The sequence below is a fragment of the Leptopilina boulardi genome, unplaced genomic scaffold (assembly GCF_019393585.1).
Source record: "Leptopilina boulardi isolate dan_hultmark-lab unplaced genomic scaffold, ZJU_Lbou_2.1 LbouV2_361, whole genome shotgun sequence".
Taxonomy (NCBI): domain Eukaryota; kingdom Metazoa; phylum Arthropoda; class Insecta; order Hymenoptera; family Figitidae; genus Leptopilina; species Leptopilina boulardi.
In genome coordinates this window covers 316,537-333,211 of record NW_026137931.1, presented here as the reverse complement: position 1 = coordinate 333,211, position 16,675 = coordinate 316,537, and positions in this window count along the sequence as shown.

Here is a 16,675-nt window from a genome sequence, read left to right as displayed (position 1 = left end):
ACAGAACTTCATACTGTCGCGTCGTCAGTCGGTTTAGGTGCGATGATGTTTCAGGCAGATAACGAGAATGAGGATTTACAATTAGTATACGCAATTAGTAGAAGGACATCTCAAGTCGAAGAAAAATACCATTCAAGTAGATTGGAACTTATGGTAATCCAGTGGACTCTCACACGTTTGGGATCCTTTTTATTTGCCATTCTTTTTATAATACCAACAGACTGTCAGTGTCTTGTAAATTTTAATGCTTGGAAAACTCAGAGTTCTCAAGTGGCGAGATAGTTAAGCGAAATAGCTGAATTTAATTTTGAAAATAAGTACAGAAAAGAGGAAAATATGCGTCATGTAGATGCTCTACCAAGAGCTCCTGTGGAAACCGTAAACGTAGACGATTCACAAGATGATGTATTTGCTATAGATACTCGCGAAGATGAAATTCTTGTATTTCGAAGTAGTGATCCGATGATAAAAGAAAAATTCACATTTTGAAGAAAAATTAATCAAATAGAATGAAAGACGAAAAGGGACGCGACGGGTTTTGGGATTTTCGCTAATAGACGGGCTTGTATATAAGAAGTGTCTTGAGGGTCAACGAGAAAAACAGCTGTATGTGATACCACAAGTAATGAGAAAAGCTCTTGTGATTCGTAATTAGGATATGGCAAGTCATTTTGGAGTCGATAAGACTGTAAGTCGAATTAAGCAATTCTATTGTTTTCCGCGAATGAGGGGATACGTCAAACGGCATATACAAAATTGTTTTGAGTGCATTTTAGAAAAACGTAAATGTGGTTGAAAAGAGGGAGAATTGCATCCCATTCCTCCGAGGCGACGACCGTTCGAAGTGTCTACGCTATCCCGGTCAAAAATGTAAGCGCAAATACTACGTCGAAAAAGGTGAAAGATTTTATTGATCACTTTGGAGCACCAGAACATCTAGTAACTGACAGAGATACGGGATTCACTTATCATTGCTTCCAAGAGTTATGTTTGAAAGGAATAAAACATATTTTTTACCACACAGGCATGAATTTTGCTCTTTATTATGTCTGTAAGGCGGGGAAAAAATCGCTGTTTTTCTATTGGTTGGGAGTAGCGGGAGTAAAAACTCCCTAGGAAGTAAATTTTATAGTGAACAGGAAAAAAAGAGAAATATGTGTCTTCTTTACCGACCGAAGGGAATTATCGTTTATTTTTTACATTAGTTCGATTTCAAAAGTGCAAATGCAGTGCTGCTCGAAATTAAAAGTTGTGCATCTGTGAATAAAATTGTAAGATTATGTAGTCTTGTTGACAGAAAAAGTATTGTCAATATTCGATAGTCTTTATCAATATATTTATTAAAAGTTTAAAATGAGTAGCGACGAAAGTGACAACGAAGTTTCGTGTACTCCTCCTGAATTGCTATTCCTAAATTAATTCCGGAGTTATTATATAAATTATATAATAATTATATAATATAATTATAATTATAAAATGTTATTATATAAATTTAATCTTTTGAGTTGGTTTTTTGTAGTCAAATCCCCCACCGGAACCACGCCCCTTGTCCCCGTCAGGGGGGCTAAACCCCTTGAAACCTCCTCCGCGCAACAAAAGCCTTTTTTTACTCGTTAATAAACGGGTGTTAAATTAATAATTAATAATAAAAATTATTTAAATAATTAATAACATTTGAGGAAATGAAGATAAACCATCAATTCTTTTTTTGTTTAAAAGATCATCTAATTCTGGGTCGAAAAAAGATTATTGAGTTAGAATTATAAGAATCAGAAATTAATCTTGTGTTATAGGTTGCTGAGACATCAACTTTCAATAATCATCTGTTAATAATTTAGATTTGTTAAAAATGCTATTTGCACTGGTTTTATTTAACACAGAATTAGATGATCTTCCAAATAAAAAAAGAATTGACGATTTATTTTCATTTCTTCAAATGTTATTAATTTTTTAAATAATTTTTAATATTAATTTAACACCCGTTTATCCAAAATAATTCATATAGGGCTCGCTGGATGCAGATTTTGAAAAGCATTCTAATGGTGTTTTTAAAATTACTCTAATTTTATTTGTTCGTAAAATATTTCATTTTTTATTAACTTTTGTTAGTTAATTAATTAATATCTCCAAAACAAAAAATAATGCCATCTTTAAAATTTAACCATCGATTTATTATGACTTAAACAATATTCATGATTTTTTTCGCGCTTCTAAATGACGGAGAACATGTTTAAAAGTTATAAAGAAATTTTATTTTTTAAACAAATTGTTTAAAAATTAATATTTTTTTTTAAATAATTTTTTTCTGAAAGTTTAAGGTCTTTTGCGTAAAAAACTTTCATAACATTTTTCTCTATTTTTAATATGGAAAAAGTTATAAGTAAAGCAAAAAAATATTGCTCTAATTTGTTATTGTAAATATCTCGAAAAATATTAAAAATTTCAAATTCAAAATTTGTACACTTATTTAGCACCATTATCACTACAATTTACCGAATTTTAAGAAAAATCCGAGACATAACCCCGTATTCTTATATGAAATGCCTAAAATAAGTTAGTAGAAAGGTTTAAAGAAACTCTCTTGCAAGCGATGAGAAGTCGAACAAACGAAACTTATGACAATTGGTATATCAACTTAAAGTAAATAGTGCGACTGTAAGCAAATCGTCAGTTTAAGAACCATGCGAATCGTTGTATGGTTATCTCCTTAGATTTCAGGAGGGAATTGCGCGAACTGAAACCAATTCTTTCACTTTGCGATGGAAAGAATCCACTTTCAAAGCCCAGGACCTATCTTCAAAATACTCGACTGGGGTCGATTGTTCCTGGGAAAGGTAACTGCATTGGATCTAATCAGCGATTATCCTGCAATCTGATCAAAGATCCAATTAAAGATCAATTGGAAAGGTTTTGGGAGTTCGTAAAAGTTGAGCATAAGAAGCACCTGTCACAGGAGGAAAGTAAATGCGAAACTCATTTTCAGGAGCATATTCAGCGAGACAATGGGGATAGTTATATGGTAGCGCTTTCCTTTATTTATAAACAAAAAAATCTGGGCTTAACATTCGAAACAGCACGACATCGATTTTTTTAGAAAGAAGGTTGAAACGGGATTTGAAATCACGCGATCGTTATCAACTGTTTATGAAGAAATTTGAGGAGTTAGGACGTATGGAGATAATTTCTGGTTTGAACACAGGTGGATATTGCATCCCACACCATGCTGTTTTTAAGGAATCAAGCTTAACTACTAAACTATAATTCAAGATGGAGACTTTGAATTGATTTTACGATTTTGGAATCACATCTTTGTAATGAGTGTGGACATTGAAAAAATGTTGCGTCAGTTCTAGGTGTGGTAGGAAGATCGAATTTATCAGAAGATCCTTTAGAGATTCGACGAGCATTAACTGTTGAGGATCTATCGGCTGAACACCATAGCCTACGGAATTGCGTTAGCACCTTCCTTAGCAACGCGTTGCTTGAAGCAACTGGCGGAAGACGAAGGTGCTAATTTTCCAAAGGCAGCCGATGCAATACGCCATTGACAGAGTCTTGAGACGTCGTAAGAACAAGAAGATGTGTGAAATTTAGTCAGCTTTGCTGAGCAATTATTTTTGTTTTCTGATCGTTAAAATTTAATTCAAAATTCAATAAAGTGATATAAAAATTCAGGAGTGATATATTTGATTAATAAAGTTCACCACAATTCAGAAGTGAGCACAAAAACAATTGGTGACTTTAAGGTTAAAATTCAGGCGTGGTCGCGTTTTGTGAAGTCGTTTTTGGTGCTGAAGATTCAATGTCGGGTGAATCTGAATGGATAATAATCAGTTCAAGAATTTTATGCAAAATTTTTGGAATCAAGCATCAGAAGACGCCGAGATGGGAATGAGTCCTGAAGAATCGAAACGTGTGTTAGATGAGATCGAACGCCAAAAGTTGTCAAGACAAGAGGATAAAGTAATCTATGAGGATCGAATAAAAAGGCTTGAAAAGCTCTACAACAAAGAACAAGAGAAACAGCAGGCTCATGGTACTTCCCAGCGGTTACAACAAGAAAATCTTCAGTTTGCTCAAGATTCCAAATCGCGTTTGAGAGACACCGCTTTTAAATGGCACATGTCGAAATTGGATAGTGACAAATTTTCAAACATTTGTGACTGAGTTTCAAAATAGGTTTACACAAGCCCAAACTGCTAGTGGTAAGTTGAAAGAAATGTCAAATCGCCTTTAAGGTGCCAATCAGTCAGTGCAAGTGTACTTTTTAGATAAAGCATGGTTATGTGATGGCTTGAGGTTTACAGTGGAGGATATTCGAAAACGAAGTGGCACGAGGATTGTGGTCAAAAGAAATGGCAAGTTTTGCAATTGGTAGAGACAACTGATGAAATGTTACATGATTTAGTGCAATTTGAGCAGATGGATCAGAGTCATCGGGAAAGAATGGTTGAGAGAAAAGCAATTGTCAACATTACCGAACGAGCTACATTTCAAGAGAAAGAATTTCGTCATCCAACGCAACTGGCGAAAATTGAAGAAGCAGAAACAACGTCAACGGGTGTTGTAAGTTATGCGCGCGAAATTAAATGTTATAAATGTAAAGGTGTTGGTCATATTGCGCGTGATTGTACAAAAGAACGAGTAGAAATTATCGGTTATTTATGTAAAAATCTTAGACACATATCTTCACAATGTCCAAATAAAAAAGGTCCGAAAATTTAGGAAATAAAAATTGTAGATTTAAATAAAAATAACGAATCAGTTGGGAAACTTCTTAGCGAAGTTGAAATCAGAAATGCGAAATTGAAAGCTCAAGTTGACATGGGTGCTTCAGTTAATACCATTAAAGCTACATTAGTGTTAGGCGAAGGTTTTGAAATAAGTAGAGTAAATTCTGTGTTAGAGGGATTTGGAAATAAAGTAGTAGATTCTCTTGGAATAGTAAACAAAATGTTGAAAATGGAATTTTTGCGTCCAAGATTACTGACTTTTAAAGTGGTACCAGATGATGCACAGGTAATTGACGTGATTTTAGGTCGACCTTTTACTGAGTCTCAAGAATTCTAGTTACACGTGAATAGGAAATGATTTAAAATTTATTGACATAAATTTAAATTCGAATAAAAATTCAAATAACAAGGCAAAAACATTTAAAGCAACAGAGACAATCGAACTCAAACCAGGTGAGGTAAAATTTTTAAAAGTCAAAACGGATATCGGTGAAAAACAACTTTCAATTATAAACAATGTCTTTAAGAATGAAAAACTAATATCGGGTAAAGCAGTAGGGCAGAAAGTTTTGTTAGTAGAATCAATTCCAGAGGTAAAACCGTAAAGTGATCCGATTGAGTGGGACTCTGTATTTATGCAAGTAATTGGGATTCATAGTTGATAAAATTGGAGGAAGTTTTGCAATTGCTAAAAGATGATAAATTAACTTTGAATCTGAAGAAATGTAAATTTGGTGTAAAGAATGTTGAATATTTAGGTTTCATTTTAAGCAATGGCGAAGTTAAACCGGGAGAAATAAAAATTTTGTCAATTAAAAAATTTCCTGCTCCAAAATCGAAACACGAAGTGCGACCATTTCTGGGGTTAGCAAGCTTTTACAGACGTTTTATTGAAAATTTCGCGAAAATTGCTGCACAAATCAGTGATTTGTTGAAACACAATTCAAAATTTGATTGGAATGAAAACTGCAAAAGAGCGTTTACCGAATTAAAGCAAAAATTAGTTAGTCATCCCGTGCTAAAAGCTTATAATCCAAAAGGTCAAAAAACCGAGTTACATACCGATGCATCCGCCAAAGGAATTGGAGCTATGCTCTTTCAAGCAGATATTAAAGACGGTCGATTGAAGTCAGTTTACGCGATTAGTCGAAAAACAAGTAATGTAGACGAAAAGTACCACTCTAATCGTCTCGAATTAATGGCTATCAATTGGGCGTTAAAACGTCTTACAATTAGAACATTTTTGATCGCATTAGAATTTGACATTTTTACATATTATGAATGTTTGATTCATCTAAATGCCTGGAAAACACAGAATTTCTAAATTATTCGATGGATTAACGCATTTTCCAAATTTAATTTCAATATTAGACATAGAAGCGGCGAAAAAATGCAGCATGTTGTTGCGTTATCACGTGCTCAAGTTGAACCATGAGAAAATAACGTTGAATATTTAAAAGTATTGATACTTGAAACGAGTGAAGAAGAAATTTTAATTTTTCAAAAATCAGATCCGTTTATTAAGGCTAAAATCGATATTTTGCGGGAAAATGTTAATTATAGGACAAAAGCGGTAAAGAATGAAATTCAAGATTATGTATTGCGTGAAGGTTTGTTGTATAATTACTGTTCAGAATGTAGTGAGAGAACTTTATGTTGTTTCGAAAAATATGAGAAAATCGATCGTTATTCGAAATCATGATTTATGTGGACATTTCGGAATTGAAAAAACTTAATCGGTTGTTAAGATATTTTTATTTTCCTGGGATGCGACGATATGTCCGGTTTTACGTGAAAAACTGTGTAGAATGTGTTATAAATAAAAACAAGTCAGGAGCTTCGGCAGGTGAATTGCATCTTATTCCCCGGGTAAAAGACCGTTAGAGATAATACATGCGGATAATATGGGTCCTTTTGTAAATATGACGAAGAATAACAAGTATGTATTAGCTGTGATTGATAATTTAACAAAATATATTCATATTGTACCGGTAAGTCGTGTCACGGAAAGATTTACTACAAATAAAATAAAAGATTTTTTTGAAAAATTTGGAGGACCTTATCGATTAATTACCGACCGCGGAACATGTTTTACGGTAAAAGCTTTTCAACAAGTGTGCGACAAATATGGCGTAAAACACACCTTAAATTCAAGTCGTCATCCTCAGACTAACGGTTTAGTGGAGAGATCAAATCAAACTTTGTTACTGAGTATGCGAAGTTCCTTGGGTAAGGATAAGCAAAACGATTGAGATTAAAATTTGAAAACATTAGAGCGCGACATTAATAGTACAATGAGTAAGTCCACGGGAAAAACTCCATTCGAGGCATTGTATGGGTATATTCTACGATTCAAAGAGGGAAATTTGAGAAACTTGACTCGACATTGCAAAAACTATCTAATGCCAATCGAAGTACAAAATGAGATAAGGGAAAATATTGTAAAAGCTCAGGAAAAATATAAGGCTCAATACGAAAAAAAAAAATTTAAAAATGTTAAGTACAACATCGGCGAAATTGTTTTTGTACAACGAAATCCTGAATGTACTGCTCAGTCGACGAAGTCATAGTCACTTTATAGTGAACCAATGCTTGTTACCAAAGTACTTCCGAGTGATACATATAGAATAAAAAAATTGAATGAAACGAATAATAGAGGATTTGGTAGCACAGCTCATGTAAGCCAGTTAAAAATCTGGAATGGTTTCCACGAAATAAATGATTCAGATAATGATTTTGATTTGCAAAACGATAGCGACGATAAAAATGATGGTTAAAAAACTATGTACGGCGTTTGGAGGGCCAAACATTACTAGGATGGCCGAATGTTATAAATTCTCTTAGTATATTTAAAAATACCGCTTTAATATAATTCTAGAAGCTCAAACATAGAGAGCGCAAGCGTGAGTGACGAGAGAGAGAGTGGACGTCGTAAGAGCAAGAAGATGTGTGAAATTTAGTCAGCTTTGCTGAGCAATTATTTTTGTTCTCTAATTGTTAAAACTTCATTTAAAATTCAATAAAGTGATATAAAAATTCAAGAGTGATATATTTGATTAATAAAGTTCACCACAAAATGATATTTATGTTGTTGATCTGTTGACTGGAGAGGAGACCATTTAGGACACCATCAAGCTTAAAGATCAGATTATAGAAATCACAAAGATAACAGGTTCACGTTTGTGAAAATGGATCGCAAATGATACTAGAATTACCGAAAATATTGCTGATTGTTCAAATCTTGTTAGATAACAGATATGTCAGGACAAGTATACCAATACACTGGGTGTGTGTTAGAATGCCATGGAAGATAACTTGTGTTTTGTAGTCAACTTGCGTAAGAATGAAGAAAAAGTATCGAAGAGAATCATGCTGTCACAGATAGCTCAATTTTACGATCCGTTGGGATTGTTGACACCGGTGATCGTATTTGGAAAAATTAAGCTGCAGGAATTGAGGAAGCTTACTTTGGACGGGATGATCCCGTCTCTCCTGAGTTGGAGTCTGCGCAGCTGGAGTATTGAGATCAATTGAGTCTAATTAATGATTGGAACATTCCAAGAGGTGTAAAAATTATGTGCAGCACATATGTTGGCAAAGTGACGGAGGAAACATTAAAACTAATCGTCAATAAAGTGGTTTTCTGGTCTGATTCAACAATCCCGTTGAATTGGATTAATACATCTCCACATACCTTAAAACGTTTGTAGCTAATCGTTTTAGTGAAATTTAATAAATTACAAAACCGAAAGATTGGAGGAACGTACCACCATGGGACAATCCTGTCAATTTCATCTCTAGAGGCCAATTGCCATGTAATTTCATAGAGAACGACATCTGGAGAGAGGTACCAGCTTGGTTGCAAAAAGAGGAGTCAACTTGGCCAAGCTATCCAATTAAAACCTTGGATGTGACTGATGTCCTTGTCCGTGACTATCATGAAGAAATATATGCATTGTGGAGTGAACGCTACCTTGTTTGAGTTGCGACAAAAATATTCGAATGTTTATGGTACAGCTGTTGTGAGAAAATTAAATAATTCTTGTATTAAATGTTTTAGAGCCAAACCTAGATCATGCAATTTTTTGATAAGAGAATTGCCTAAGGTACGAGTATCTGTCAATTGTCCGTTTGAAAATGTCGGGATCGACTATTGTGGATACTATGTAGAGGAATAACAAATGTGGAACAGGGGAAAGGTTAAGGTTTATGCAGCGATCTTTGTATGTTTGTCGACAAAAGCTCTTCACATAGAATTGGTACCAACCAATTGATCTGACGACAGAGGCATTTATTGGAGCTTTAAGATGACTTTTTTCTAGACGAGGTAAAGCAAGATCCCTATACCCAAAGAATGCGACTAACTTTGTGGGCGCGAATGGAGAATTGAAGGTACTACATGAGTTATTAAATTCTAAAACGCATAACGAAAATATAATGCGAGTGCTTTCCGAAGAACAAATTGAAGGTTGTTCAATTTTGAAGAATTAACCACATATATGTACGAAATTGAAGCGATACTCTACTCAAAACCTTTAACACCTATGTCGTGAGATCCTAACGACCTCCACGTTTTGACTCCGGGTCACTTTTTAATAGGCAAGCCTTTGTCTGCGCAAATGATTTTTCGCAATTGCCTGTAAATCGCTTATTATCATGGCAACATATGCAAAAAATGAAAGTCGATTTTTGGAAGTGATGGAAAAACGAATATTTGAAAGAATTGAACGTTAGGAGTAAGTGGTATACCGGAAAAAATATAAACGTAAAGATTGGAAGTTTGGTTTTGTTAAAAGAGAAAAACTTGCCTCTCCTCCGCTGAACACTTGGTTTTTCCATGTACTTAATTGTTTTATTTCAAACGTTTTGTTCTAGAGGGGCGCCATGTTGCGTCGCATGTATGATTGAATGGAGAAAATTATGGTAAAATTGGAGAAATGTATATTTGAACCTTTGCGCCTAAATTAGCAAAGAAAAGAATTTTTGTATAGAAACCTAATATTGATATAATAATTTATCAGTTTAAATTTAATCTTTACTTTTACTATCAACCTGCCCAATATTTATTACACCACGTGGCAAGAAAGCAATTTTAAGGCTTGCCGTCGACAACCTCAAAGGAGCCTTTTTTCAGTTTCCTTTGCAAACAATTATCTAAATTTTAGTCACAAATTGATAAAAATATTTATTAATTTCTATTGTTAAGCTTACACACGGATTTAGACTGTTAACGGTGTTATAGAATTAACGATACGTAAGAAGTTCCACAGGAATTTCAATTTAATTCTTAGTTCTCTTCTTTTACTTTTTTTATAAGCTATATGGAAGACTATTTTTATGAAAATGGATGTAGGGATCATTTTACAGAAATTATGATGATAGGCTACGCAGATGATCATGTATTGCTCGCAGATTCGCCGTTAGAATAAACCAATTTAAAGACTCTTAAATTTGTTCAGGAAAGGTGTGTAAAAAACGGTAAAATAGATTTCGTTCTAGAACAACGTTGGCAATTTTTTAATCAGCATCATTGTTCATTAAAGCGCACCTGTCATGTTCATACCATACACAACTGTCTTTAATGAAGAAAAAGTTGGTCCGCCATGCCGAAAAAAACTATTGAATATTTTAAATCTTTGTACACTAAATAAACAAATCTTCAAAATCGTAACCGATCCTCCTGCATAATTATTTATGAATTTATTGTTTACTTTATGCATTATAATAAAAAATTGCTTCATTACAATGTACAGATCACTTGAAATTACTAGTGTAATTTGTATTTGTATCGTGTAAAAACATATATTATAAAAAGTTGGCTAAAAGTAATTCAAAGTTTTCTAGATGTAGTTGATATACTTTTAATCTATTTAAAAAAGACTCGTTACTACAAGTTAAATCCCGCGTGTTGTCATGATGAGAATAGAAAAAAAAATTTGTGCCTTATGTGGTAAAAAAATTGTTTGCAATGACGGTAATTTAAAAACATATTTCATCACAGATAATCAGGAAAGGGTCATCCCAACTTTGGAGAATAGAAATTTTTCTTTAAATAATTTATAGTGTCTAACTTTTTAGGGTACAAAGATCCAAAATATTCAAGAATTCTATTTCGGCATCGAGGACAAATTTTTACTTAGTTAAAAACAGATGTGAAAAACATAGATTTATCTCGAAATTTTAAATAAATTAATGCAGTATATTTTACTGACTTTAAAGTTTTTATTGACTTGCAATAAATTGAAATTGCATTTATCATTGGAACGCATAAAAAAGTACATAAAGTAATTGTAAAAAACTTATTAAATGATTATGACCTATTTTTTTAGCACTAAAATTAAATAAAGGAATCTTACATAAATTACATAAATCTTGTAACATTACACTCATTGGATAGTAAATTTCATTGAACTCATCCACTGCATTCTTTAGGTACTCCAGATGTTACATTTCGTTTAAGAAATAACATAGTAACATACTTGTTCCTTTAAAGGCGGTTCCAGAATAGGTGCTAAAAAAATTGGTCATAATCATTTACTAAGTTTTTTAAAAATATAAGGAGATTTTATGTTAAATTACATAGTGCGACAATTGTTACTTTCGTTTGATATATATAAATTAAACTTTACAAAGTCATTACGTGAAATAGCAAAATTTGAAATTTGTGTCTCTTTTTATGATTCATCAAAAAATTACAAAAACCAATATTAAACTTTCGTATCATTGTGAGTGTTATATAAATATTTTCATGTCTGCTATAACATTACACTGTTACAAGAAAATGATTCCGCAAATGAAAAGTTAAAATTTTAGATCCCAAAGTAAGTAGTATATTAGTTCTATGGAATCATTTATGCAGAAAGTTCTCAGTTCCAATTTCTCTATTTCTCAACCTAATTTATGTGATTTTTAAAGGAACAACTATGTTACTATGATTTTTCTTAAACGAAATGTAACATCTGGAGTACCCCAAGAATGCAGTAGATGAGTTCAATGAAATTTACTATCCAATGAGTGTTCTGTTATAAGATTTTTAAGTCAGATTCTTTTATTAAATTTTATTGCTAAAAAAATAGGTCATAATCATTTACTAAGTTTTTTAAAAATATAAGGAGATTTTATGTTAAATTACATAGTGCGACAATTGTTACTTTCGTTAATTATATATAAATTCAACATTACTAAGTCATTATGTGAAATAGCAAAATTTGAAATTTGTGTCTCTTTTTATGATTCATCAAAAAATTGCAAAACCCAATAATCTTAAACTTTGGTTTCTCTGTGAATGTTATATAAATATTTTCTTTACTGCTATAACATTACACTGTTACAAGAAAATGATTCCGCAAATGAAAAGTTAAAACTTTAGATCCCAAAGTATGTAGTAGATCAGTTCAATTGAATCATTTATTCAGAAAGTCCTAATTTCGGACTTCCTTATTTCTCAACCTAATTATTGTAGTTTAACGGAAAAGTAGAATGTTTAAGTTTTGATTCCGTATATGAAATGAAAAATCTTGGGTGAATGTTATATAAATATTTTCTTTTCTGTTAAAACATTACACAGTTACAAGAAAATGATTGCGCAAATGAAAAGTTAAAACTTTAGATCCGAAACTTAAGTAGTAGATCAGTTCATAAGAATCATTTATCCAGAAAGTTCTAAGTTCGGACTTCTCTATTTCTCAACCTAATTATGTAGTTTATCAGAGAAGAAGAATGTTTAAATTTTGATTCTGTATATGAAATGAGAAATCTTGGGTACCGAAATAATGTAGTAGATTAGTTCGTTGGAATCATTTATCCAGAAAGTTCTCAGTTCGAATTTCTCTATTTCTCAACCTAATGGATGTGATTTTCAAGGCGGTTCCAGAATAGGTGCAGAAGCCAAGTGCAACTACAAGTCCAAGTGAAGACACTTGTACTTGGTTGCGCGCGCATCGCGTTGCCAACTGTCTCGGTTGTCAGAAAATTTATCTGGTGACAATCTAGTAACTCGGTTTCTCGTTCAGTTCGCGTCGTTTATTTTATTCGGATAGGTAGATAAAACAATTATTAATTGAATAATTTTTTCTGTGAAAGAAAGCGTATACCACTTTTGACGCATTGACAGGTAAGAAATAAATAATAATTATTAATTAATGCGAATTAATTAGTTGTTTGTTTTTGGTTTTGTTTGACTTTTGGCTAACATATACACATCTAACCTATAAATACGCTGAAACAATTTATCCGCACTGAATTATTAATTATATCATTTATTTGCCAATTAAAATTGAAGTTTTTTAAAAATTGTGATTTTTAATCATAAATATAGTTTAAATCTTGCTGCATTTTTCTTTAAAACAAAATAATTTGTCATTGTCTTATTTAACTTAAAGTGCGTGTGCTTTATTTCATTTAAAATCATAATAAATATATTGAAAAGTTTAAAAACACTAACAATCATTAATTATTATTATACCCATATATATGCATATGTATTATTAAACAATATTTGGTACATGGATACAAAGTTATTTATGACAAATCATCAAAAGATTATAAAGATAATGTAAAAAGACGAAATGCCTGGTATGAAATAAGTAAAGCTTTCAATAACAATAGTAGTTGTTCAATCACAGGTATGTAATCTATAACGTTTTTTAAATCGATTATAATTTTTATTTAATAACATTAATAATAGATTATCTAAATTTCTTTTATTAAAATTTTATTAAAATTATTTAATCTTATTTTCATATTATTTTTAAGTTTCCTAAATATTAACGCAATGAGATCTTATTAAAATTGTAAAGAAAATTAAATTTTATTCACAAAAATTTGATAATTTCATTACAAAAATTGTAAAGTTATTTTAACTTTTTGATTTTATAAGATATTAAAAAAAAATTATTTTTTAAAAGTGTTTTTAAAAAAATTAATAGATTATAAATTATTGAATGATAGATTTTAGAAGGACGAATAAAAAATTATCGTAAAATAGGATAAAAAGTACCATAATATAAGTTTAAAATTAAAGATTATTTGAAAATTATTTACTTCAATATTTTATTTGATATTTTAACGTTTATATATAGAGTTTATTTTTAATTTTTGTTTTTAGAAAATTTTTTTATTGAAAGTAACGAAAGATAAAAAAAAAATTGTATTTAATTTTTACTACATAATTGCAAAATGAATGCATTTGGTAATTTTATGGTGTTTCATTTTGTTATTATTTTACAGACACTGAAAATTTATGTAAATTTAATATGATTGTCAAAAAAGTTTTGATTTCATGATTAAACTTAATTTAATTAGTATTAAAATTACATATTATTTTATGTATTCTTATTATAGTAAATCAAGCGGCATACAGATGGAAAAAATTGAAAGAAGAATATTCGAAGCAAAGATATAAATTGAGGAAATACAAGCCTTCAGGATCAGCGCGACAAATTGAATTCGTTTGGAAATATTATGACGAGCTGAATTTCCTTCAAAAAATTGTCGATCACAGAAGGTGACAATATCTATCTTTTATTAATTTATAAGTTTTATGTAATTAATTCATTTGTTTTAATAAACTTCTTAATTTTAATTTATTAAATTAATCAATTTCAGTATGACTCAAACGTTTAACAGACAAAAGTCTCAAGTCGATTCAGAGGAAGATAATTTTGAAGATGATTATGAAGAAAATGGAGAAGATGTTGAGGAAACAGGTATACCTATATACTTCCTAAATAATAAAACTAATAATTTATTTTAAATTTATGACATTTAAAATAGAGATTTCGAAGTCAAATAAAGAATTAAATTAATTCACGAAAAATTATATTGCAGCAAATATTAATTGCAATCTACTTTAAAAATTCATCCATGAATAAATTCATGAATAAATAAAAAATTTAATTATTCCATATATAATTTTATCCATGTAAAAAATGAAATATTAGAATTGTAAAATTTTTTCCAGGAGGAATTTTCGAGTACTTTCCTATTAATGTCAATTCTAATGTGCCATTATACGAGGAAGTGGAGGAAGAAGTCAACGATCAGGAACAGTTAGAACTAACACCAATGGATGAGAGAATGAACAGAATTATTGTTCTAAGGGTAATGTGGGATCAAATTCCAAAAGGAGATAGAATAGAATGTTACAGAAAATTTAATAAATACATAACTAACAAATAAATATATTGTAAAATGAAATTTGAACTTTAGCTAACTAACTTCACAACATTTTCAATTTGATAATAAAATATATGATTTTATTTTTGTAATATCCCACTGAGTAGATTTAATGCATATAAATATATTTTTAATATTAATCATTGTACTAATTAAGTAAACAATAATTATTCAATAATAATATTTGACATAAATATTGTTTAATTTCTATTCCTGATGTTTAATATTCCAATTGAGAATAACAGTAAAAATGTTTATCAAAACCTTTTAAAATTTTTATTTTATTTTAAGGAGGAAGTAAACTTTTAACTTTAATTGGTGTTAATTTACGTTCGTTTATAAAATTTCGTATTTTACCTAACATAAAATAATAATTGCCATTACATATTTTTTCTAATTAAAATTTTTTATTAATTCAAGAAATAATGAAAACGCTTAAAATGAAAATTTTATTTTACAATGCAGTAAGAAAATGAACATAATGCTAAAAACAATATTGCTTCTTTTATTTATCGAAAAGAAACAATTTTTTAGTTTGTTTACACAAAATGAACTAACAGGAATAACAAATTAATATATGAATACTAAGTTCCTATTATCACATGAGCAATATGTATTATTGCAATAATTTTCATTTGGCATTGCTTTAATTAAACTACAATTCTCGTTATATATTTTCTTTCATCTATTTTTTTTAATAATATAAATACTGAGAATGCTTATAATAAAAATGTCATTTTTTATGAAAGACATAGACATAGCACATAGAAATGCTAAATAAATTTTTAATGTTTGTGCTTATGGTACAGAAACAAATTTTACGTTTAAAATCACAAAACACAAGACTAAGCCGCTGATAAAATGAACACATTCGGACGTTAAAAAATTATTTAATAATATAGGATAATTCCATTATATTTTAGCTGAAATCATTTAATTTTAATATAAAAAGAAATTGATAATTTCTGAAATGATTATTCATGATATTTAGAAAATGAAATAAACACAATTATGTTACAATTTTTATTGTTTAATTTAAAAAATATTTGAAATTGGAGAAAGAAAAAAGTTACATTTTCATAATTAACTATAATAATTTCCGTATTCATTCATTCATTCCGTCTGTCCACACTTGAAGTTAGTCGTATTTTGTTCCTTTTGTTTTTCTAAAATTTTGACAATTCTTGATTTCGTAATATTTTATGGTTAACACGACGAATATTTTTATTCATCGTCATTAATTAAGTCATATACTTGTAAGTGACAGTTTAAAGTAAAAAAAAATATTGTTCATTGTGTGCAGCACCAGTATATTTCCTACTTGGTATTTATAGAAAAAAAAGTTTCAATTATAATATAATTTTTATTATTATTTATAAATTTATTATATTATATATACATTTTTTTAAATATAATGATTATTACAGATAATTAGAACATCTTAACTTATAATTATTATTTATCTTTCATTATTTTTTCATTATTCATTATTATTTATTATAAATTATTATTCATAAATTTATTATTATTAATTTGTTTTTATTATTAATTATTAAATTGTTATATTTTTTATCTATAAACAATATAAAAATAGTTTGCTTTTTTAAAAAATTTTCAATTTGATTTTAATTTTTAATTTAAGTTTAAAGTTTAAAACATTACAAATTTTTTTTAGGTTTTATTTTTTCAAAATTTTTAAATATTTTTTAATTGCTTAATACTTTTTAAAATATAATTAATAATTTTCTGTTAATTTAAATTTCTTT